General features: G+C 28.5%; 1 protein-coding gene across 3 annotated transcripts in view; it reads right to left on the bottom strand.

The window, feature by feature from the left end:
• LOC129984546 (uncharacterized) overlaps positions 1–23,788 on the bottom strand; it is a 200,346-nt gene that overhangs the window by 107,289 nt on the left and 69,269 nt on the right. For 2 of the 3 annotated variants that reach the window (XM_056094452.1, XM_056094455.1), the window contains exon 2: positions 19,072–19,156. The exons of the other annotated variant lie outside the window; for it this stretch is intronic. The gene's annotated coding sequence lies outside the window, so the exon portion shown is untranslated. The remainder of the gene's footprint in view (positions 1–19,071; positions 19,157–23,788) is intronic. 3 annotated transcript variants of the gene reach the window in all.

Genomic DNA, 23,788 nt, shown 5'->3' with positions numbered 1-23,788 from the left:
AAATTCTTAAATAAAAATCATTACTTATAAATGAATGAAATATACACTTAAGCAAATATTTATATTTGCAAAGTTTCTGCATAATTTTTAAGACAGGGTAATAAAAGACCATGAAGAATAAAGCAAATATTAATAAAAAATATTTCATCTAGCCAAATCTTGAAATAAAGTTTTATAACAGTATTAATAAAATTAACTGTAATGAAAAAAAAATGAATTTAAATTGTCGGGTGATGTTAAAAAGGTGCAATAGGTGCATAGGTGTTATAACCTATGTAATAACTCACATAAAGACAGTACAGACATAACAATGCAATATTTTCTTCCATATAACGTGAAAAAATGGCATACATCATTAAAAAATAAAATCGAAGCAGAAGTTCAAAAGTTTTGGTAGATAAAATGCACTGCATTTCTCATCCAATCATCTTTTACAAATGATATTTACACACGATACTACAATTTAAATTTTGTTTAATAGATATTAAGATTTCACTGTGTATTTTAGTATGTTAATGTGCGTATGTTAGCGCTCTACAGGGCAAACTGTTTGACATAGAGTCATCAAACTTACCCATATTTGATTTAGAAAGTAGAAATGTGCAACTCGAAGAGCTTTTTTTTTTAAAAAAAAATTAATTAGAATTTCAACTAATTACCAACTAAGCTGAATTTTGGAGATTTTTTCGTGATAACTTCCGAAAACATTATTACACAAAATAATTTTAAAACCATTTCAAAATTTAAATAATTGTTTTTTAACGATACCAATTTAACAATCGTGAACATTTTCCCCAACTTTTTTTAAATTTTATTTTTATTTATTTTTTTTCCAAATTTCTAGCAATAGATCATATTGTTGTCCTGGAATTTAAATAGTTTTCATTATTTCATCGAACATACAATAGCGTTATTTTATTCCATTCTCGAAAACTAAAGAAGAAATTTTTTTGTTTAACATTTGCGTAATTTACAAGACAAATAGAAGAAGTCACACCCCCACGAAAATCAGAAGATAAATTTACCTGATATTTAGTTTTATAAAGCGCTATGATGGCATTGGTCTGGTCTCCATTAAAATGGTTAGTGTGTACAAAGGATAGAAGTTAATTAAAATAAAATTGCATTAATATTTGATAATTGAACGGAATTATAGACTTGAAGCCATATTTAAGAGATTTAACTGAAATAAAATATAACCAATATCTCAAGCAAATCAGCTGATCGCCACAGATACTTAGTTTTTCATAATAACTAAACGTTGACTTTTTGTTTCGTAAGTAAATCCAACATACGAAAATGCAAGAGGAGAAAAAATCATAAAAACCCATACTTTTTAATATTTTAGCTTTAAATATAAATTTTATTTCGAAATGTCACTATCACGGAAATAATTACTGTCATAGAAAGGACAAAACGCATGTCTTTAATATCAATTTATCCTGTAAGGAACTTGACAGAATATCTGATAAGTGTCAAATTATACAACAGGTTTTAACACTTTACAGTAGTAATTTAGAAGAAAACTATTATTACATGAAGATAAGAATTAAGAGAAGAATAACTTAGAAATAATATAATTATATAAAAGTGTCCTTTTTTTTTCAATTCTATCTTTTAAATGTCACAAATGTCATTCATAAATCGACTAAAAACAATGAACACATTTCATATGCAATGATTAAAATAATGAATAAAGGGATAATAATTTATAGGTAAACCCACTATAACATGCGAATAATATACTTCACTTTTATAAAAGTTTAGAGGTTTTATTAATTATAAAATGATAATTTTATAAAGCATTGAAATTAAATGATATTTATCGACAATACGCGAAAACTTTTAGCTACAATTCTTTTTCTTTCTGTTTGTCTCTAGATATATTTCTTTTAAAAGAAAAGAAGAAAAAAAATACAGGGCATAATTCTCAAATCTTTATTACTCCAAACAATGCAATTTAGCAACGCAATTTTTTTAAGTCATTATACTGTCACTAAAGCCCTCAAATCGACCTTTAAAATATACTTTATATACTTTACAATTTTCGATAACCTTTAAAAATAATTAAGAAAAGCAACCAAACTGTGAATAGTATCATTTTATTATTAAAACAATTCCTAAAAGCACTTATTATTAAAGAGAAATTTTACATTAAGTAATGCAATATTAGTTACTGCAATACACAAAATTGAGAGAATGTGTAATTGATTAAGAAAAATAATTTATACTCTAACGTATATATAAAAAATAAATCGTTCTACCGTTAAGTTTACAGTTAATATTTCGTTTATTTACAATTAAGTCATATTAAAATTTCATTTGAAACAACATGAAGGCCTATGTATTTTGAACCAATCCCAAATGATGAAAACAAGACTTAAGCTGGAATGACTTTCGATCTCAGATTCAATCTGCGTAAAGCCAACATACACGAGTGTTATTTGTAGGAATCAGGATTCGAAACAAACTATCTAGCTCCAAATCCAAGGGCTCATCACCTGGACACGGTACCTACCTCTTCCACTGATTTAAAAGTTCATTTAGGTATTTCATAATGTCAGACAACTGTACAATGTCGAAGTAATGTTTCCTGTTCTTTCTTTTCGTCTAAAATTCACTCTTAGTTTAACCACAATATAGAAAGCTACTTAACTAAACATTTTAGGATCTTTCTAAAATTAGTGGGGAAAAAAAAGTTAATTTGATCACTACGAAAAATAAACGTACTTAGATGTTTAAAATACAACACATTTCTTTCAAGATATAGAAAATAGGAGGTAGAACCTAACATTACCGAATGAGTTACGACAGCAGGACAGCAGCTCTTACCTAATTGCCATCTTTTGAATTCCGATATTTTAAACAATTTGGATCCCCGCAACTTCGTTAAACCAGTTTCCACTGAAAGGGTTAGGGAGCGTAAAAATCTTCCATCTCGTACACACGCACATACAGAGTGGACCTGCTGGTATGTGGAGGAAATGACGTGCCAAGTTCCATGTGATGGCGTGTTGTGAATCAGATAATAAATGATTCACAAAGAGTGACTCTTTGTGAGCCAGAGTGACGCACATTCACAGGCTCTCAGTATTTAATCACAAGCACACTTACGCGACATTGCACGAAATCTGGGACGGGTATATTTCGAACTGGATGTCTGGAAAAGAATTGAAAGAATTCTCGACAAAACGATGATTATTTTTATTTCTTTAAAATGTTTCATCTGGGACAGGGAAAAAAAAAAAGTTTATGCTTACAAAAATGATCTTAGGGAGGGGAGGAAAATTGTTATTTGGTTCACCTTGAACATCGCATATAATGCTTATATTTGTAAACTTCTGCATAAAATATATAATAATACTTTTTTCCAATAAATATATTAGAAAAAGTATATATGAAACCAAAATATACCAGTTAAATGGTAAATTTTAAAAACTTGAAAAAAAAGTGGGGAAGGGGTGGGATAAAAATGACGTAAAGCAAGTACTTTCTAGTTGGGAAATTTATAAAAATTATTTGTTCAAAATCTCGCACATAGCTTAATATCACTTAATTACTGAACTAAAGATCAAGCTGTATTTTTATAAACTTTAAATATTGAGATTCGCCTGATAACATTAAATTTTCATTTTTTTTTTTTTTTTTTTTTTTTTTCGCGCGTTGTGAAGCAATAACGCAACAACAGAATATTTTTAAATGAACAAATTGCTTAGTCTCTAGTTCAAGAACTGTAGAATCTGTTGAGAAATTATTTTACCAAATTTCAACAAATATATATATGAATTAGGTTTTAATTTACGATGTTTCCGTAAGAAAGTTATACTATTTAATGCTGTCTATAATTTTTATACTTCCGCAAGTTCATTATAAGAAACGCCTACAATCCAAATATAATCGTGTAACTCCACACATTATCTATTTTATTTGTTAGCGTAGAGAAAATTCTATTAGTTTGCAACAACTGAAGTTTTCTAGGAACCTTACTTACTCATGGATGACCTTGAATTTATACAAAGTTAACTCAACAGTTCATGATAATAATGTTTTCAAAGTAAGATCTCCATAGTACAACTTCAGAACTGTAAGTGTGTTTAATGTCTGCAAATGTCTAGCATTTTTTTAAATCTTTGTCTTTACGAAATTTTATATGACCGGAAATCTATGCAGTTTGAGATATCGTAACACAGTGTGAACATAATGAACATACGTTATAATGTTTGTAGTGACAATGCGGCATTATGTGAATTGCTTTCTTTAGATATATCATGTCCAGGGAAGGAACATAAAAGCAGGAATATATAGGAAAATTATCAGCTAATAGGTTTTTAATAACTATAAATCTCGTGTTACTTCAAGTGTAATGGAAAGTAATTACATTGCAATAGAACTTAATTTTCAAAATTTATAGAATAATAAATTTTACAGAAAATTAATTATAGAATATTATCACAAGTTTTCTGTCCTTATTAAAATGCAATGTGCACTATCATAAACAATTTTTTGTCTTTCACTTCTGAAAGAGATAAGGGCAGTCGACAATGAAAAAAATGAATTTCTTGAAATATATACGATGCTTTTTCAGAAATAACAACTAAAATAATATCATTAATGAGTTTCACGATAAAAAGTTCATGCGAAAAATTATCTTTACAGTGAATAAGTACCCAGAAAGAAAAAAAAAAATAGTTTTGTGTACAATGGAAAGTTATAAGTAATAGAAACTAAATAGTTCCTTTATCAGTTCGTTGAATAAATAAAATAAACGAGAGTATACATGAGATACGGAATAAAGCAGAAATACAAAAATGAATACGCAAAAATCTCAAACATAAAAAAAAAAAAAAAAAAAAAAACGTATTCATAATTTGGGAACAATATTCAGGTGTCCCGAATGTATGCGCTATATCTGCATTTTCCAAACTACGAAACTTTTAACGAATTCGAAATATTCGGGTGAAATACTTACAGTCTAAAAAAACTCATCAAAATATGATTTTAGGACTCTACATGCTATAAGTACAACCGAAGTTACCTATCAATTTGCAATTAAGGAATCGAATCTATGGACCAGCAAACCCCATCTGCATATGAAAGAACACTGGGATAAAAATAAACAGAAAGCTACGTATTTCCACCCCTTTTACACCGCAAAGAGCAAGTGGAGCGAATGCCTCTCTCATAAATTCAACAACCTCCAGCGGGGCAAAAATACAAATGAATATGCTAATAGGCTCGAAGTGGTATAGGCACTCCGGGTTGATCACGTATAATCCCGAGCTCGGAACGAGATCTTATCACTCGCATCAACTCAATCATGCATGCAGATAAGGATGGTGCCTGTAATCACTTTTCCCTTTAACAAAACAATAATTGCAACCCTGCAGGTTTGGCGATTAAAACAGAAAGCGAGGGGCAGCCAACAAAGTGAACACGGGTCAGAAGTCCAAGGTGATGGCCGCTGAGCAATTTAAAATCGAGGCTTACCTAAAGATCGTTCCTTGTTGAGTTGCAGCCCACAGAAGAGCTGCCAAGGGAATTAAATATTTAAACTGGTTCTTGTTTGATGGGCGAGGTACTTCTTGGGCCATACTGTCTTCTTACTCGTTGATTTTATTAGTATTTTTACTCGGCTCCAACTCATACTCGGCTCAAAATTTACCTTTCACACCTGCCAGTGCCTGGCTATTTCATTGAACTTTCTAGAAAAGTTATTAAATTGTATACAGTGTAATAAAAAAATCATATTTTTTGAAGATCTAGTCAAATAATTTAACTTGTAATAGCATTTCGACTCGAAAATCCATCATAGGAAATAAGACACGAATTTCTAACTTTCAGTCACAACGATGCAAACGCATTCTTAAAAATTTTCTATTACAACTTAGAATTAAAAAAAAAAATGAATTACAGAAATTTGATAAACGGAATGAGCACAAAGTCTTTCTCTGATTACGAATGTCAATTATGCAAAACTTATTTTCGCGGACAAATGTTTATTTCCATAACTTGTAAATATCGTAATCCCAATTGCAATTTTATGATGCATTTTTTGCAGATCAGAGACTGGCAAGGCAGTATTCCAGTTCTCAACATGCATTGCATAAAAATTTAAGAATCACGAGACATAGCATCTGGTAACCTAACTTTCAATAAATAATTCAATATCACGAACTGATATAGCAAGGGTTCCTTCCATAATATAACTAACTCCAAAAGAAAAAAAAAATGATGGCATTAGTAATGCTTGGTACCCACGGTGCTAGTTCATTTCTTCCAATTCTTCATCATATATTTTCTGTTTCTTAAACGATCACAAAATCTTCATTTCTTTTAATTTTTCATACCATTTTTTCTATGGTTTTGAGATTTGAATGATGATGTCTATTACAATATCTGAATATTCATTCACTAAACAGGAAAAAAAAATGACAAATTTGTTTCATGAGAACATTAAACGCAACGACATTTCGTTTAAAACTTCTGTTTCATTGCTCACATTCATGGCAGTATTGATTAAAAAAGATAAAAACTTAATAAGTCTGCGCTATTACAGAAACTTCAAAATCCTATATTCAGCAATTATTTTATGGTAATGATTTGCAATTATGGTAATAATTATGAAAGACTTCGCATGCCATGCAATAAAGATTGGCAATGACATTATTGGTTAGACATTACTCCGTTCAAAATGATATACCGAGATGAAGTTAAAAAGAACAGAAATGAAATAGACGGTGAACTGAAGACAGTTCACTTCATCTTATAAAATACAGATTTCCATAAATTAAATCTTATGATAAAAATGATTTATGACGTAAAAAAAACAGAATTTCGGCGATATTGCTCAAAGCGCACTTACTTTATTTCAAAATGAGTGCCAATCTTATAAAATGAGACAATATGCCAGTTTATTACCAGATGCATATTATTCAGCTCTTCAGTGGTTGAAATTAGGAATTTGGAAGAGCATTAAGTTCAAAAACAATTTTCAGAACACAAATTGTTCTCGTTTAAATTGTTAATGTTGATCTTAAATTATCTCTTAACTTCGAAATAATCTAATACACGAATTCTTAAATCGTTCCCCAGGTTCGTATCCTTTTCGGCTAATTTTTATTTTTGGTTATCTCAGATTCTTGAAGAGAAATTTTAACGCAACATAAATCAGAAAACAGAATTTAAAAAAAAAAAATATATGAGTGTTAATCAGAGAAGCATAAATTAAAACTTCAACAACAATGTTAAAAAGTAAACAGCAAATTCAATTAAATGTTTTTATTTATGGTAATTTTCACAATTAAATTTTGCTTACATCTACTGAAGAATTTGAAAGATGGTAAAAAAATGCTAAAAAATGTCCCGAAATCAGAATATTTCCTGTGCGATACCAAACACGATGGCATTTCATAGTTTAATAACCTAAATTTGCAATTGCACACAGCAATAGGGCTCAGTGGGCAAAGTTTCGAATTCGCGACCGGTAGGTTCCAGATTCGAAACCCAATTCTACTGGTGAACTGTTGTGTAGACAAGTCCAGTGAAAGCTAAATCCATTCGGGACCAACTGGCGAGGAAAGGAAGTTTGGAAATGGAGGCTACATCTTATGTATCATTTGAATGCAGTTCGAAATTATGAAGAGCGAAACAGAGTAACTTCAAAATGGGACGTTAAAGTAATATAACTAATCTTAAACAATTGTAAGTAAATGTTAACTCCAAAGCAAGCTTAATTATTAAGTAATACAAAGAAGGTCGAGTGATTTGTATGTTTCAAAATTTGTAATGAAACTTGGACGATACGATGGTTTCTCGCACCCCGGAATTCGTTGTGGTAGGTTATAAAATCATAAAAATTAAGGCATCACATTTTCAGTGTCAAAAAATAATTAATTACGCATATTGTGCGTTTATCTTGAATGAAAGAATTTTAGAGAAGCTTCGATCTTATAAAGTATTGGTACAAAATTGCCAGAAGACGTTTCTGGAATTGCTACTTGAGTGAGTGGGAGTAAGTAGCCTTTATACTGAACAACGGAAGAGAGAAAAACTCATGAGCATAATTTCCATCACTATCAAAGAAGAAAACTTTTTAGTAAATTGTTTTAATAATGAAAGTGCTTTAATAAAGAGTTATTCTCTTATAACGTAGAAATAAAGGTCGTCGTATTCCCGCATAAATTTAAAACATAAAAACCTGTGCGTATTCTTTTTATGGCTTTCTAATGTAATTGTTATTAAAAATGTTTATTAAAAAATAACTGTGAAAGTATTACATTTTAAATATATATTTATGTCGTAGTCGAAATTAAATTTGAACTGTTTATAAAAAGGGTCTTATTAGTTGACTGACAAACACACAATAAATATAAAACTTTTGATTAAGTACGACTAAGTATTGATAAGTTTGATTACATGTATTTTTATTTATAAAAAAGATTTTATTTAAACAGCTTAGATTTTTTTTTAAAAAGTAAAATGTCTTTTTATAAAATAAAAAAATGTTCTGATACCTAAGTGATAGTAACACAAGACCAGATAGACATTCAATCAACACTATACCACAAACCTTTCTTTAATTTCAAATCCAATTTAAAAACAACTAGCGTAAAAATATTATTTATAAGCATGAAATATCAACAATTCGAAGAAAAAAAAACATTGAATCAAATTAATGTTGAAAAAGGCCACATGAAACATGCAATGCCTCCAACAATGAAGAATCAACATTAGCATTTTAATTTATCATTATATCAATAAATAAAATTGAAAATAAAAGATACAGACGGAAAAAGACAAAACTATATATTCAATATAAAAAAAGTAAAAGAATAAGATGTTTAATAATGTTAAAGAAATCCATTATACAAAATTTTAAAAAAATTAACATTTATATAAAAATATGTCGAATATTTACCGACAAAAAAAAAAGAGTTTTTAAAAATCTATCATGCATACTGTGTATCAGTTCTGTATAAGTATGAAAAAAGAAAGCAGTCGCTGATGATCTAAAAATCATTTTGTTTTCCAATCTTAAATCATATTTCTTAAAATAATGAGAGGCGAATTTAATTACTTCGGACTGAATTTAAATGTTATCCGTGACATGGCGTCTGCTCATTGTTTAAGTATCAAAACAGAAAGTGGCAATTATAAAGACATAGCTACTTTTTATAGATTACAAAAGGTCCGATCTTTTTCCCTGAAAAAGATCGAATTAGGTATTTCTTCGAATCTTGTTTCATTAAGGGATACTGCAGATCGATTTCGGGCAAAATTGCGGTAATTAGATTGAGAGGCGTGAGGAAAATCTAAATTCCGCATAACTTAAAAATAGAAGTAAAAACATTTTTATTTTTAAATTCAAATGATGAAGGGGAAAAAAAAACAATTTTAAAAGAGCTGATATAAAAATTTATTACATATATATCTCCTCTACGTGCTTCTATTAATTAAATAAATAAATTTCATTAATTCATGAACATTTAAACTTAAAGATCATTGCGAAGCATTTGAAACTAAATAACAATTCTCCTTAAATAATTTATAATTACAATGCTAAAAAAAGCCGTAAACATACTTCTTAAGTTCCCATAAAAATTATTAATAATAAATAATATTGAAATCAATTGGAAGCAGAATAATATTGAATTTTATGCAGTTGAGAATCAATGATCCTTTGACTGAATTTGGATTTACTATACACATACAGTTTAAATGCAGAGTGTTAAAGTTCAGATGATTCCAATAACTTGCACTTATTAAATTAGGTAAAATATAGCATTTGAATATACTTTATTATTTATACTGAAAAAATACTTTATCTGAAAATATATATTTTGGATTTTGGTTCCGTTTTAACATGCAAAACTGCTTTTAACTAAAAACAGGGGCAGTGATATATAAAGTCAAAAACCTAAACAAAAATGTGTTATTTAATTTATCTGAAACTAATTCAATATCAGCCGCCACATTATAACATCTGAAAAAAATAATTTGTAGCTTAAGAGATATCGATAAATCGTTTTGAATTTTTTTTTTAAATCCAATTTCTTAAAGAAAATGCATTCACTTCACAAGATATATAACAAAACAGTTTTTAGAAAAAAACACCACACTTCTGCAATCACAAAAGACTAAACTAACAACTCATACTGCCTTCCTCATAATAGCCCCGAGGGAAAAATTAGCACTTATTAATTGTTTTAAGTGCAACCTTTTCAAATTAATGATCTGTTGGAAAGCAGGAAAAATTAACGACCTAGATAAACGCTATTACACATGAGCAAGGAGACCTGTTATTAAATGCATAAAAAAGTTGAAAAATGGAGAAAAAAATTATCATTCTGGTCACTCTTTCGGACTTTCTAAACTCCAAACCAGTTGCAAGCCAACACGTTTGACACAGTTTAAAAAAACAATGATGCATAATCAGGTATAGGAAATACTAGCCATTTTAAAAAAGAAATATCGCATATTCACAATCATAACACTGGACACTAGTCAGATTGATTGGCATTTAAAGAAAAAAAAAAAGGAAGGTTATACAGCAGATAAGGTAAATGAATCAACGCCCACGAAAGAAGATCAGTTACTTATTTCACAATTCTTTGCTAGGCAATTCTTCAAAAGAAAGATCTTCATTCACTCGACCGAAGGCCTTAAGTTTCACTTTTAGAAGAAAAATTGAAAAATCACTGAGGCAGGGAAAGTGGAGATTGCTTTTATTTACATAAAGTGTGACTATTTTATCAAAATTCATATACAATCAAAATATTTTAGTCCCTTACGAAATTAATTATTTAAACTTCGGCGAAATCAAAATTAAATTTGTTATGTTTCAAAACTAATATGATTTTTTAAAAATATTAAAAAAAAACGTTATTTTATACTAGTTTTATTACTTTGGTTAGATGCAAATTCATTTTGGAATGGGAAAAAAACAAATTTCTTTTATATAAAATATTATTAGTGTTTTGGAAGAGTAACAGCATTTTGTGCACTCCAAGCGCATTGTTAATTCATTAAATGATTTTACAGCATTGGATTCTTTTAATTATCCCAACTTTTTTTTAGAAATTTTTAATATTAAATTTAATTAACTCGCTTTTTCTCCCCTTATATAAGTCGTATAATAGAATTTCCAGTTACAAAATTTTTAATTTTTTTTTAAAGTATAAAACGGCAATTTCATATCTTCTTTTACTCTATTTTATATTCATAAATTTATGCATTCAGAAGTTCTATCGAATCTCTGTTTTCGACAGTATTTAGGAAGGTTTTTGTGTGTGCGCGTGTTTTTGGGCTAGCACGGTATAAAATAGATCTAAGAAATACCAATATTAATGACGCTGATTTCAGTTTACTTAAATAAAAGATTTTGTTTAAGAATTAGTTTCATTACTTTCATTTATTTTAATATCCTTATAAATAATTACAAGTTAAAAACATCACAAATTATATACAAATGGACCACAGAATGAAATGTATAAATTTCACACCGTTTCTCTTCATTATTTCGGAAGAATTCTTGTGAAAAGAAATTATCTTAATTTTCTGTTTTATATTATAGATAAACTCAGGGACAAATATGGGATTTTTTTCAGGTAATCATGAAAAGAATTGCACATTCCTCTCCCTCCCAAATATCATTAATCATTGTCAGTAAAATGGGCAAAATGAATATTAAAACAGTTGAACGATCTGAACAGACACGATGCAATGGAAACGCATTGAAAATGCACTGCTGAAGAAAAGAGATGAAGGGGGATTCCAGAGGAAAAAACTATGCAAATATTGAAACAGAATTCTGAAAGTGGCTTTTTGTTACCACTATCACTAAAAGTATTAAAGATTGCAAAAGTAAAAAAATAAACAGGTTTAATTTCGATTTTAATTTATTCCATATAAGTCATCGTTTTTAAAATATCAAGAAAAAAATTCCCGTTAAATCATAGGCAGATAATTATTTTTTTAACTGAATTGATAAATTTTAGAAAAATGATGCATTATTTAAAAACAATGCATAAGAGATATATATATTTTAAAAATAAAAGACATTTACACTTCATCGAAGTATAATTTGTTGGCAAAATCATGAGGGCTATTACATAAATGAAATGCTTTTACTCGAATAGTTCTCTTCAAAACCTTCATAAATGAAACTACGAGAGTTATTTTCATTTGGCTCAGAATTACATAAAGCACACAAACAGCCACATACAGATTACGAACTTCAGTTTGACGACCTTTCATCCAGACAGTTAACTTAAAATTGACAATGCTTTGCGAATTAAAATAAAAAAAATGAAATGGCTTCACTTCCCAGTGGGACAAGTCCGAGACAAAAAAGAGCTAATAATCGAGCATTCTACAGCGCCTTTCTTAAACTTTTTCTATTAAAAGTAGTTCGTTGAACCGAGACTCATTAGGAGAACATGGGAGACTCGACAAATATGACTCATCTGATGAGGAGCAAAATTATTTCATTTTTATGATGGCAGTTTAAAAGTAATTTATTTTAGACCGTTCTTAACTGCTCCAGGCGTTTTTTGGTTTATTTAAAATTACGCATCAGTATATTTAAGATTAATCTGGCATCCGATTAAGAAGAGGAAGATCATCCGTTAATTTGAAACAGAGAAATAATAGCTTTGACATATTTATTTTCAGATAATTTTAAATTTGCGCAATTGATGTTTATTAAGAAGACATATTTAACACAGGGATAATTCACTGATAAAAATGTTAAAAAACATGTTCCCATGAAAAATTACTTATTCAATGGGGAAAAACTGTTTAACTGATTTCTTATCATCATATAAGATTAGGTTATCAGGATACTAATGAAAGTAAAAGACAAGATGAAATAAGAGATTCAAGTAATTTTTGAAGTAAAGGTTTAGTAATTTTGAAAAATAATTACAGTGGAGCTTCTCTTGTGACTGTCATTTAATTAACTGCCAATCACAAAATCAAAACTCATCTGAAGGTATTCATTTAAATCCGACCTTAAGACCTAAGAGACAGTAAAAATATCTAATGTGCTAATGAAGAAAAAATTCAATCTTAAATGGATGAAGACAATTTTGCTTCCGTAATTTTTTTTCTTAAAAGATAATGCAATAATAGACCATACTCTGGGAAAGGTGAGAGATGATGATGATGAAGAAAAAGGATGAATAAGTGGAAGGAAGCAACTAAAGATTGTTGACTTCCATAAAAAAATTTTCAGCAATGTTCAATAATATCAGTATTTAATGTTATTACACTGAATTTGAATTTTTAAAATTAAGGCGACAATCCAGTAACAAGCAAGCATTCCAAGTTATATATATTTTTTAATGCATATCATGCCCTTCTAAAGTACTAGTATTGTATCTTTGGCCATTTTATTTAAATGTGTCTAAGCAGCCTAAGTTTCATTAGTTCAAATGAAATACAACTTTAAAAATTTTCATCTCACCTATTCTTAACATCGCTAGCCCAAAATAATGTATTGTGCACCATATCAAATATAAATTGACACAAAAACTACACTCAAATCCTAAAACTTCAAATATTCAACACAGGACAGTTAATTACAGCAATTTGCACGGATAAAAGCCAACGTCTCCATTGCATGCTTGATATTCAAGAAACAGGAGACAAAGCATCTCAGTCATCTATTCTACGATTTCTTTCCTTTATTAGATAACTTTTTTAACTATCAAATTTAACTTCATCAAATGCAGCCGCGAATGACTCATTTATGCTATTTAACATAATAAAACCATGGAAAGCAAAAGGAAAACCTCTTAACAAAATAAACGGCGCAATGCACCATGCAAGAAAAGAATAAAGACATAAACGCGATAAAATTCCTTCATCCATAGGCCTTCACCTAGTAATGCTCAATTTAAATTCGTGTACATATTCCTCAGTTATTATGGAAAGATACGAAAGATGAAATGCATGCTGATTTATAAATAATTACTCGCTTAAACAGCGAAACTTACGCGATTGCTTTTGAATTAAAATAAACAAAACAAAATTCACAGCTGCAGATCAAATAAAAATTGTGATTGGAAGCAGAAAGAATATTAATAAAGACACTATTGTTCAGGAAATAAACGAGGATGCTGCAAGGCCCTTCAACCTTTTTTCCTTTTGGTATTCACTACGTGGTTATAGCACTGCCAGCATAGGCGTAAAACAATTATATCGGCGGTGAATTTTCTTTTCAAGATAAAATTATGCAATTCACGATACACTTTCAATTGCCGTGAGTAGAATTCCGAAATATTTTTCGTTCGGATGTTCCTTTTGAAGGCTTATCTTAAATGGCTTAAATAGGTATTAAAAAATATTGTGTCTTATATAGATCTGTATAATTTGCGGCTTATAATTCATAATTTATAATTTTTATAGTACGATGAAATATTATTTATGTACACACAAAAACTGCAATACTATTTTTTTATTATTACTATTACATTACTATTCAGCTTAAAGGTTTAAAGCTAAAATTTGACTAAGTCTTAAAATGTTTAGAAATATTCATCGCCATTTCAAGTTGTGAAGAAACTTTGCCAATTCATGACAAATAGAAAATCAGATGATAGTAACATTTCAGTTATATTAAATTTACTGCAATTATGATAACGGTTCCATTTCAAAAACTTAAAATAAAAATGTAGCTAAATTTAAAGTAATATAAAGTAAATACAAACTTAAATTGCTTTTTTCCCCCTTGAGAATAAAGGAATAAAATTATGGAAATAGCAGTTTTTAAATAGTTCGTTGACAAAGAGAGCATATCAACAAGTACTGAAAAAAAAAAATCTTGCAAAAAGAGAAGAGGTAATTAGAATGTAAAGTATGTAAATTATTTTTCAAGCTGACGGTTATTAATAAATTATTTTAAAAATATTTAAATAGACTTCTTTATATAAGCATTTCCTACCATCATTGTTGTATCATACTACCATATATCAAATAAAACAAAACAGTTTATTAATGTAAAAGCATTTGGATAGACTAGCTCAGCGCATTTTCTTTCATATTGTAGTCGCAAAATGCCATACCATACGTCGCTAGTGGTCCCAGTTTTTACACCAAAATCTCATGTGTTTTTCTGTATTTGGTTTTTGGCGAATGGTATTTTGATATAACAACATTTAGTATTATCGTTTAATGTGAATAAACAAGCAATATGTCTGCACCACTGTAAAAGAAGTTAGGAATTTAGCTATATTAAGACCACAGTGTTCTCTAGAATACACAACGAATGCAAAAGTTAAAATATGTAATTAAAAGAGTTACATAAAGTTTACTGGAATTAAAATTTATTTCTTTGAGTAAGCCAATTCGTATTATATCAATAAATCTGATAATATGCAACGGTGGATTTAGACATTTGTAGCCCTAGGCACTGCAAATTCTGAGGACATCCTTTTTATTAAATAAATTAATAATAATTTAATTTCAGGCTTCAACATTTTTTAAAACTTAATTAACAGTTAATAACTTATTTTAAGTGATATATTTATTTTAATAACTTTTAAAAATACGTACTCATTTATTTATTGTAAAATATATGTATATCATCGACAAATGATTAAAGTGATAAATTTCTTAAAAAATTAAACATAAATATTAGATGATTTTTTTAAAAAAATATTAATAAAAATATTTAATTATTACAACAGATTATAAGGAATTTATTTTACTTTCTTCGACTGATTGTTCTATGATTTGCCATTTAGAAGATGATGCACTAAGAAAAACGTAGAATTCTTGAATAAATATAAATAGTTTCATCAACTGGAACTTCAAAAGAATGAAACTATTCACTCAATTGGAATTTATCAGAAACATAACTAAGCCAGCACACCACTTATTAATCATAATAACAATTAACCAGTGACAGACTGAATTTGTTATTTTGATTAACAAAGAACGTTACAGGCATAAGTAAAGTAATGGCGCTGTCTGCCCTGACTTTGATAGAGTCGCTAAGCTGACTTATGCATATAATTCAAACTTTCATTATCTATAAATATTTCAATAACTAAGTGAATTTATTTGGTCAGATATGAACTTGACCTATTATGCTTGGCAATTTTTATTTTTCTATGAAATTACTTATTTGCCCATGAGGCTAATATATATATTATATGTATATAATTTACTAGCCTTCGGTTCTAGACAGCTGCTTATTCAGAAATTCGCCTGTGACCAGCAATTCAATAAAAAGTGAAAGCAGAAAAATCAAATCAATGAAAAACATGTTTTACGACAATATCAAGAGAAACAAATACGTTGAGGGTTAAAGATACAATCAAAAATTTTAATCGCTAATAAAAAGTGGAAAGGCCTTCACTTTTACCCTCAATATTACTTCCATAAAGAATGATAGTCTACCATTCTATTTATTCTGGTTGCTAAGAGATTTATTTGTTATACCATCTCAAAAAGATTGCGCTGATCTTATAAAAAGCACTTTTACTTAAATATCTTAATTCAAATGAGCTTGAAAAGAATTGAGATAACTCTTTTCTATTAGCACACTTAGATGCAGCTCAAAGTTGTGCAGGATTTCTTTTTAAAGGCAATAATACTCAATTTAATGTATTTACATTACCATTTAAGTATGCAGTTCTGTTATTTCAACACAATCTAGATATTTCACGAAATTAATAAAGAAGCCGGTAAAAAAATGAGTAGTAAATTATTCCACCATTTACTACTTATGCAATTAAAGCTTAGTAATGGCAAACAAATTATAAAACAATTATAAAATTCAAATGTTAAACAGCATACTTGTTTTTGAAAAGAGAAAATCTTTTCAAATGCTTAGAAATTAACTTGGAATTTATTTCTTGCATTTATTTTATCTTTCAAGAAAGTAGGGGGGGGGGGGAGCGAAGATCGTTTATTATATGAATAAGTTAAACTATGCATATAAATGAATCAATGAACCACTGCTTTAAGATATTGCATATTTTAAGAAACAATGAATTCCACAACTTAATATTATAAATACATAAATGATGTCTAAGACAGGAAAGGTCTAATGGAAATGTGAACAAATTTTTTATGTGTTCGGACAAGGACGTTTTTAAAATGGGACCTTAATGTTAAAGTTACATAATTAGATGAGAAGCATAGGATAAACTAAAAGCCATATAAGTCAGAAATTAAAATCCTTTTTAATCCTTAATTTACGTATTCGGAAAGAAATACATTTTATAGACACATATAAATTGTTTATAAGGCTATGTTGTTTCTGTTTTCCATTTTTCTTTTAAACATAGAGTACAAATAATAAACAAGTTCAGACACGAACAATTAAGCTATCAGTAGCAATTTTGAGGTGTTTACTATGAATCTGCAAATTCAAATCAGAAATCTGACTTAGTAATTAGAAGTGTCTTACATTTCAAAAAGCAAATAAGGTGAAAATGACTGTTATACACAGGACATTCCAAACACTCTTGGGTTTATCATTCTATCTAATACGAAGGTTACCAAACAGATAATTTTCATTTAAAAGAAGGTACTGCTCCCACAGGGACACATAAAAATAGGATACAATTCAGTCAAATTTTAGCAAAACCATCCCAAACTCTAATGACTTCATCTTCCACAGCATTCATTCCTCAGTGAAGTCTCAGTAATATTATTAAGAAACTGGCTTAAAAGACTAAGCTGTTTATTTTTCCCATAAAATTTCGATGTACCCATTTCTGCCATTAATCAGCTAAACATCTTTCCAGATTAATCGTTAATACCATTTCTACAGACGCATTTCTTATAAAATAAATTCAACCTACGCGAACACTCAAACTAAATACACGAACAGCCCCCAGACGCTCTAAATCTTACGTTGACTAGAGAGAAGAAACAATAAAAATATGAAAAGAAAATACGGAATAAATAAACACATGAAGAAGAAAAAAGCAGCGAGAGGGAAGAGACAAGAAGGATAGAATGAAACACCCGGGAGAGAAAAGTCAGTGTCTCAAAATTCTAGTCAAACGGGTTTTATCAGCTCAGGTGAGTTGATTCCACCGTTACCAATCGCAACGTGCCTTTGCTCGCACGAAAATCGACTTCTCAATGGCTGATTCGTGATGGTAAGACTACAAATGCATTCACTCCATTTGATTACTTATGGCCCTCTGGAGAGGTTAAAATGGGGAAATATACATCAAGAAGATTAACAACTTGAACTCTTATGGTAAATTAACACTAGTTAAAAAGGGAAATTTTTTCATACGTATTAAAAGAAATATTATATGCATCATTTGCCACACAGCTGCCATAAGCATTTTTTTTATAAGCACATAAATATTTTAATATAACCCTACTTCCTCTGTGATAGTAGAAACATAGTAAATATTTTAAAATAATTTCTGTCAGAATTTCTGGCATACATTTATAAGTCACAGAAATTTTAATTCAGACAGATTGCGTGCATAATTTAAAAGACACGGCAATTTTATTTGAAGTGGGATTTTACTAATCTAGAGCATTCTAAATTCACATACCTATTTTTCATAATACCATTTTATCGCATTATAAAGAATCTGAATGGGAATTGAGTTAATTGTTTCGATTTTTTTTTTATTTTTTCTTAACAATATTTCTTCTTTTAGTGATTTTATAATGAGAATTTGATAGGGTTTTTTTTTGGCATGTGTAGTATTAAGGAAAGTGAAATTTATGTTTTAAAAGAATGAGGTAAGCATTAAGGAATTTTATCCCTTCGCTTTCGAGGGTGTGTGAACCTACTGAATTCGGCAGTTTTTATATATAAAAGAAATGTCGGAAAAATAATCATGAAATTTAACTTGTTTCTGCTAATTTAAACATATAACTATAAAAATTCTTCTCAATTAAGGCGAATATTTTTAAACACCATTGAAAAAAAAAATTACATTTTGTGCGCGTGAGTGTATGTCATTAAATTTCGCTTATATTCCTGACGCATTATTAAAAGAACATGATTAAAACCCAGCTCTCTCTATATGTATCAGAAGGAAATTAAAAAGGTGAAAATAAAACGCCAACAATTTAAATACTTACAGAATGAGACACTAGAGAAGCTAATTTAAAACTTCTTTTACGCAGACTGGTAGCAAAACAAATAACAGTATAGATAAATCCTTACCTAAAAAAGAAAAGAGTTGTTACATTCACATAATGAAACATGTTATGCCAAAAACGCTGATGACCATACAAAAATTTAATTCATACACTGAATAAAAAATTATTTTTGAAAGGAATAGGCATAAAGTAAGAAGATCGAAAATGCATAAATAATCATCGAACATTCATCCTATTAAGACTTTTTTTTTTTTCGATATTATGTATCCACAAGTAATGGGCTTCTTAAGGTTCCAAGGTTAGTATATCGTAAAGTAAACAATTCATGATACAAAGCAAATACAAGAGAGTTCAAAATGTTTATATCTGTCTCTATAAATTTCCTTTGAATTACACAGCAAAATATTGAAAAAGTTGCTGAAAACTGTATTTAAATAGATTTCGAAATAAAATTCTTTAGTAAAAACCAAACAAAATGGTTGCAAATGTTTTTGTAAGAGGGAAAAAAGTTAAAGAAATCAAGGCAAAAAAATCTAAAATCCAAAAAATGGCTAAAATGTTTCAAACAACTTTAGAATAAAAAATAATTTTAAAAAAAGTTTTTTAAGACAATCGTCACAAAAAAAAAAAAACCCAGCATCTGAAATTACAATTTGAAGTTTTAATCTAAATCTGGTTGTTAGTGAAATAAGTTTTCATAAATACAACGTAATAACTTTTTCATTCAGTATCATAACTTTACATTTTTCCCTCGCATTGAAATATACCGCACCTTAAAAAATCACACTCGATCAAATTTTGGCAATCCAACTTTCTTAAGTTAATAAAATTATGGTTTCAGAATAAAACCTCGTAAGAACAGGGAATTTTTATTTAAAAAAAAAAAATAGAAAAGTCTATTATTAATAAATAAGGGTCTTATATATTTAAAAGATTTTTACAAAAAGAAGATTATTAAAATTACAAATTAAAAAAAAATATATGGGATAAGAAATGAACAGATCACAAAAATAGCAGGCGAGAATGTAATTTACTTTTAACATCTCTGCATAAGCATTAACTAAGGCAAAAATGAGCATAAATGAAATAAAATACTAGCTAAATAATTTTAAATATTTCCAGGACGTGTTAAAATAAACTTTAATTAGATAAGCTGAAAAGATTTTTTCTTTCTAAAAGATGTTATTTAATAAAATCAGATAGAAAATTTAAAGCAGAAATTGCAATAAGAATCTTTAATTCTTATATATTAATACGAAATAACTATTATCACGAGGTACGAAAGATAAATGCAAAATTTCGAAAATTAAAGAAAAAAGGAGATATACATACTGTCAAAGCAAAATATAGTAGTTTTGAAGGCTTTTTCTTTGGAAAATGCTATCTTTATCAACAGAGATGATAAAATTCAGTACAAGATAACAAGTTAAATACTAAAACAGCTGAATGAGAAAAGAAATGAAAATTAATCCCTAAATTTTTATGAATATTTGTTGCAAATAAAATCTGTTAACAAGCTATTTTTACAGTTTAGTAAGCCGGCAAGAACATCAAGTACTTATCTGCGTCAAACAATTGTACTACAAATGAAACTAAATCGCATGAACATATTAAAAATAGATCAAACTCTTTTCGATCGATCCAATCGCTGATGACCATAACAAGGTATGATTGTTTTAAGTAAAACATATACCGAAAAGAAAGTTTCAGATCTTTTGTTCTACTTAATGACCATCAAGAAACAAAAATGGTTGCTAAGAAGTGAATACAAACGGTAACTAGTTACGAAAATTATATTGGTGAATTGAACTAATAACAAAGAAAAGAAGAAAAAAGCACACAGTGCAGATTCCTGAAAAAGTAACCATTAGTTAAAGAACTACTTTTAAAGCCGAATTGAAAACAATTTACAAGCAACTGAAAAAGAATTATTTAGTTGTAGATTATCTCTAAACCAGTCAATTATCAAAATTACTCCATTTCGAGAAATATTTTTTATTCAAGTTGTAAACGATACAGGGAAAAAAAAATTACCACTTTTGGGCATTCAATAAAAACACAAGCAAAAGAAAAAACAACAACCGAAGATGAAAGTGACAAATTATAAGAATGAATCTAAATACGAAAAAGGTTAGTAAAAAGAACTTCTGAAAGTGATTATATGTATATAGGATTAACAAAAACATATTGCTAAACCAAACTGAATTTTTTTATACGGCAACAAGAAAAAAAATTATTTAAAGAAATATAATTGGATCAATTTTATTCAAAAATTCTGCTAAATTGTATATACCATACTATAATCGTCGGAGTTACTTTTTCCGCCTTTAAATTAAGTAAAAGGATGAAGTCAAGGTTGAGAAAACTCAGTTTAGATAATTGACCACGCAATTTTTTAACTTCAAATTCAAAGAAATGATTATTTACTGTTTGTCCAAAACGACTACAAAAAAATATAGAAGAAACAGATAACTAGCTGAACAAATTGATGTGATTTTAACTGGATTTCAAAGGCGCAAAGTGCAATAACCATATTCAATTAATAGGTCTAATTTAAAGTAATATATGAACAAGAAGATTAACTCTCTCTATATATCGATATACAGTACACTCTCGATTATTCGTGGAATTGGGTGGCGCGGCCGCCGCGGATAACAAAAATCGCGGATAATCCGAAAAAAGCAAAAAAAGGGTATAGCAAAAGAGAAAACAGTCATTCCAACTTTGAAAAATCGTTTTATGTATAATAAAACGTAAAATAAACAGAAGGAAATGTTTAACTAACGCTTAATATTTTAGTATATCACTCAAAACTAACCTAAAATGCATTTTGTTAATGAAAACAGAAAAGTGCTTTGTACTTACGAGAGGCGTCAAGGATACACAGAAAAATCAATACATATGTACTGTTTTAATACTGTAAAGTATTATGTAATTACAAAAGCATAACTGTAAAACTACACCTTTTTGAAGAAATCAGTCATTTGTGTTTGCTTCTTGCTTTGGAAGTATTTTGTCTTTGCTTGGATGCAAAAAAAAAAAAAAAAAAAACTTAGATTAACCTGAACGGATAATCGGGAGTCTACTGTATTCCGAAATATATAAATAATAAATCCCTGATTTTTTTTGATTTTTTTTTCTGAAAATATAACAACCAATTTTAGACAAGAATATAATGTTGAGAATAATAATGTTAACAGAATTAATGTTGTTTAAAAAACATTCATTTTTATAATTTTTTGATTTACAGAAATAATTCAGAATCTGGTTTTTCTTAAATTTATTTACAAAAGAACTAAATTTATTACAAGCCGCCTTTGGCCCTTAACCAGTTCGCCAGGATAAATGGTTCTTATCCTTATAACTTTCTCGGTAAAATATTTTTGAACTCAAAAATTTAATACACATATAACTATTTTAGAAACCTTACATCATTCTGTGCTATCCTTTTGCCTAATACTTTTTTCTACATCCAATTATATTACAGTGAAGATCGGCGATGTTTAAAAATGGCCGCACTCTAAAATTTTATCATTATTGCCTACTTTCAGGGAAAAATTTTGATCTAAAAGATATGGAAAAATCTTCATATCTCGATCACCAACAATGAAAAAAATATATATTAATAACAATGAAAAACGATTTGAATTTCCCTTCAACAACATAATTAAGATTTTTTAATTAAATTAAATACAGAGGGAAACTATACAGCAACAATGAATATCACTGATTTTTTTTTTAAGGTGATGTAAAAATTATTTTTGTGCTATAATATTTTCGGAACTTATGATGAAAAAAAGACAAAATTACGTTAAAACTTTTTTATGAATTAAAATCTTTAAGAATCGCTCTAAAATACCGTTTAAAATATGCTTCTGCTAAATTTGTTAGTTCTAGGTCTATACTGCGCAATAGAGATATTCATATTCATTATTTGTAAAGATTTATTTATAAGCAAAATATTTTTTCCATAACTATTTTGCTATTATCATATACATATCTTTCGCTGAAACTTTTGCAAAAGTAATTTATTTGATTCATTTTCAATAAAAATTTCTTTATTCAAACAAACAAATAATATCTGAACTACTTAGATAAAATATTGAATATTCATTCAATATTTGTGAAATTTATTTAGCCACTTAATTTATCGGTTCTATCCACTACATATTTGAATGGCCAATTACAATTGATGGTACAATTCTCACACTCAATCACTCTTATAAGTGAATTTCAAAATTCAATGTATCCGAAGACCTCGGTTTATGACAAAAGAGTCATTAGATCTTCAACTGTAAACAAAATTATTTGCTAATCATTGATAGAATCAAAGGGAAAAATAGCAAATATTTATGAAAGGTAAACATTTTGAACCATTGGCTTCAATGGATTAATATTACAGCACACACAAAACGTTTTATTGGATAAGAAATTTTTCTCGGCTTCGTTTCTGAATGGAACAATAATACTCAACTAAATAGGCAAAGGCAAAGAAAGCATTAACTAATAACAATGGGAAATATTGTTTATGCAACTGAGTGTCTAATTTTAATGCAATGCTTTCAACAAGATAACTTTTAGCATAATTACTAATATTAAAAAAATCTGATAATAAGACATAATGCTTTTGCAACTCTCAAAGTAGTTTAAGAAGGACTTTTTTTTACTACAAAATCCAATTGATGCTTTTGCAACA

The sequence above is a fragment of the Argiope bruennichi genome, chromosome 9, assembly GCF_947563725.1.
Source record: "Argiope bruennichi chromosome 9, qqArgBrue1.1, whole genome shotgun sequence".
Lineage (NCBI taxonomy): Eukaryota > Metazoa > Arthropoda > Arachnida > Araneae > Araneidae > Argiope > Argiope bruennichi.
Note: the sequence above shows the minus strand (reverse complement) of the source record. Positions and strands in the feature narration are given on the sequence as shown.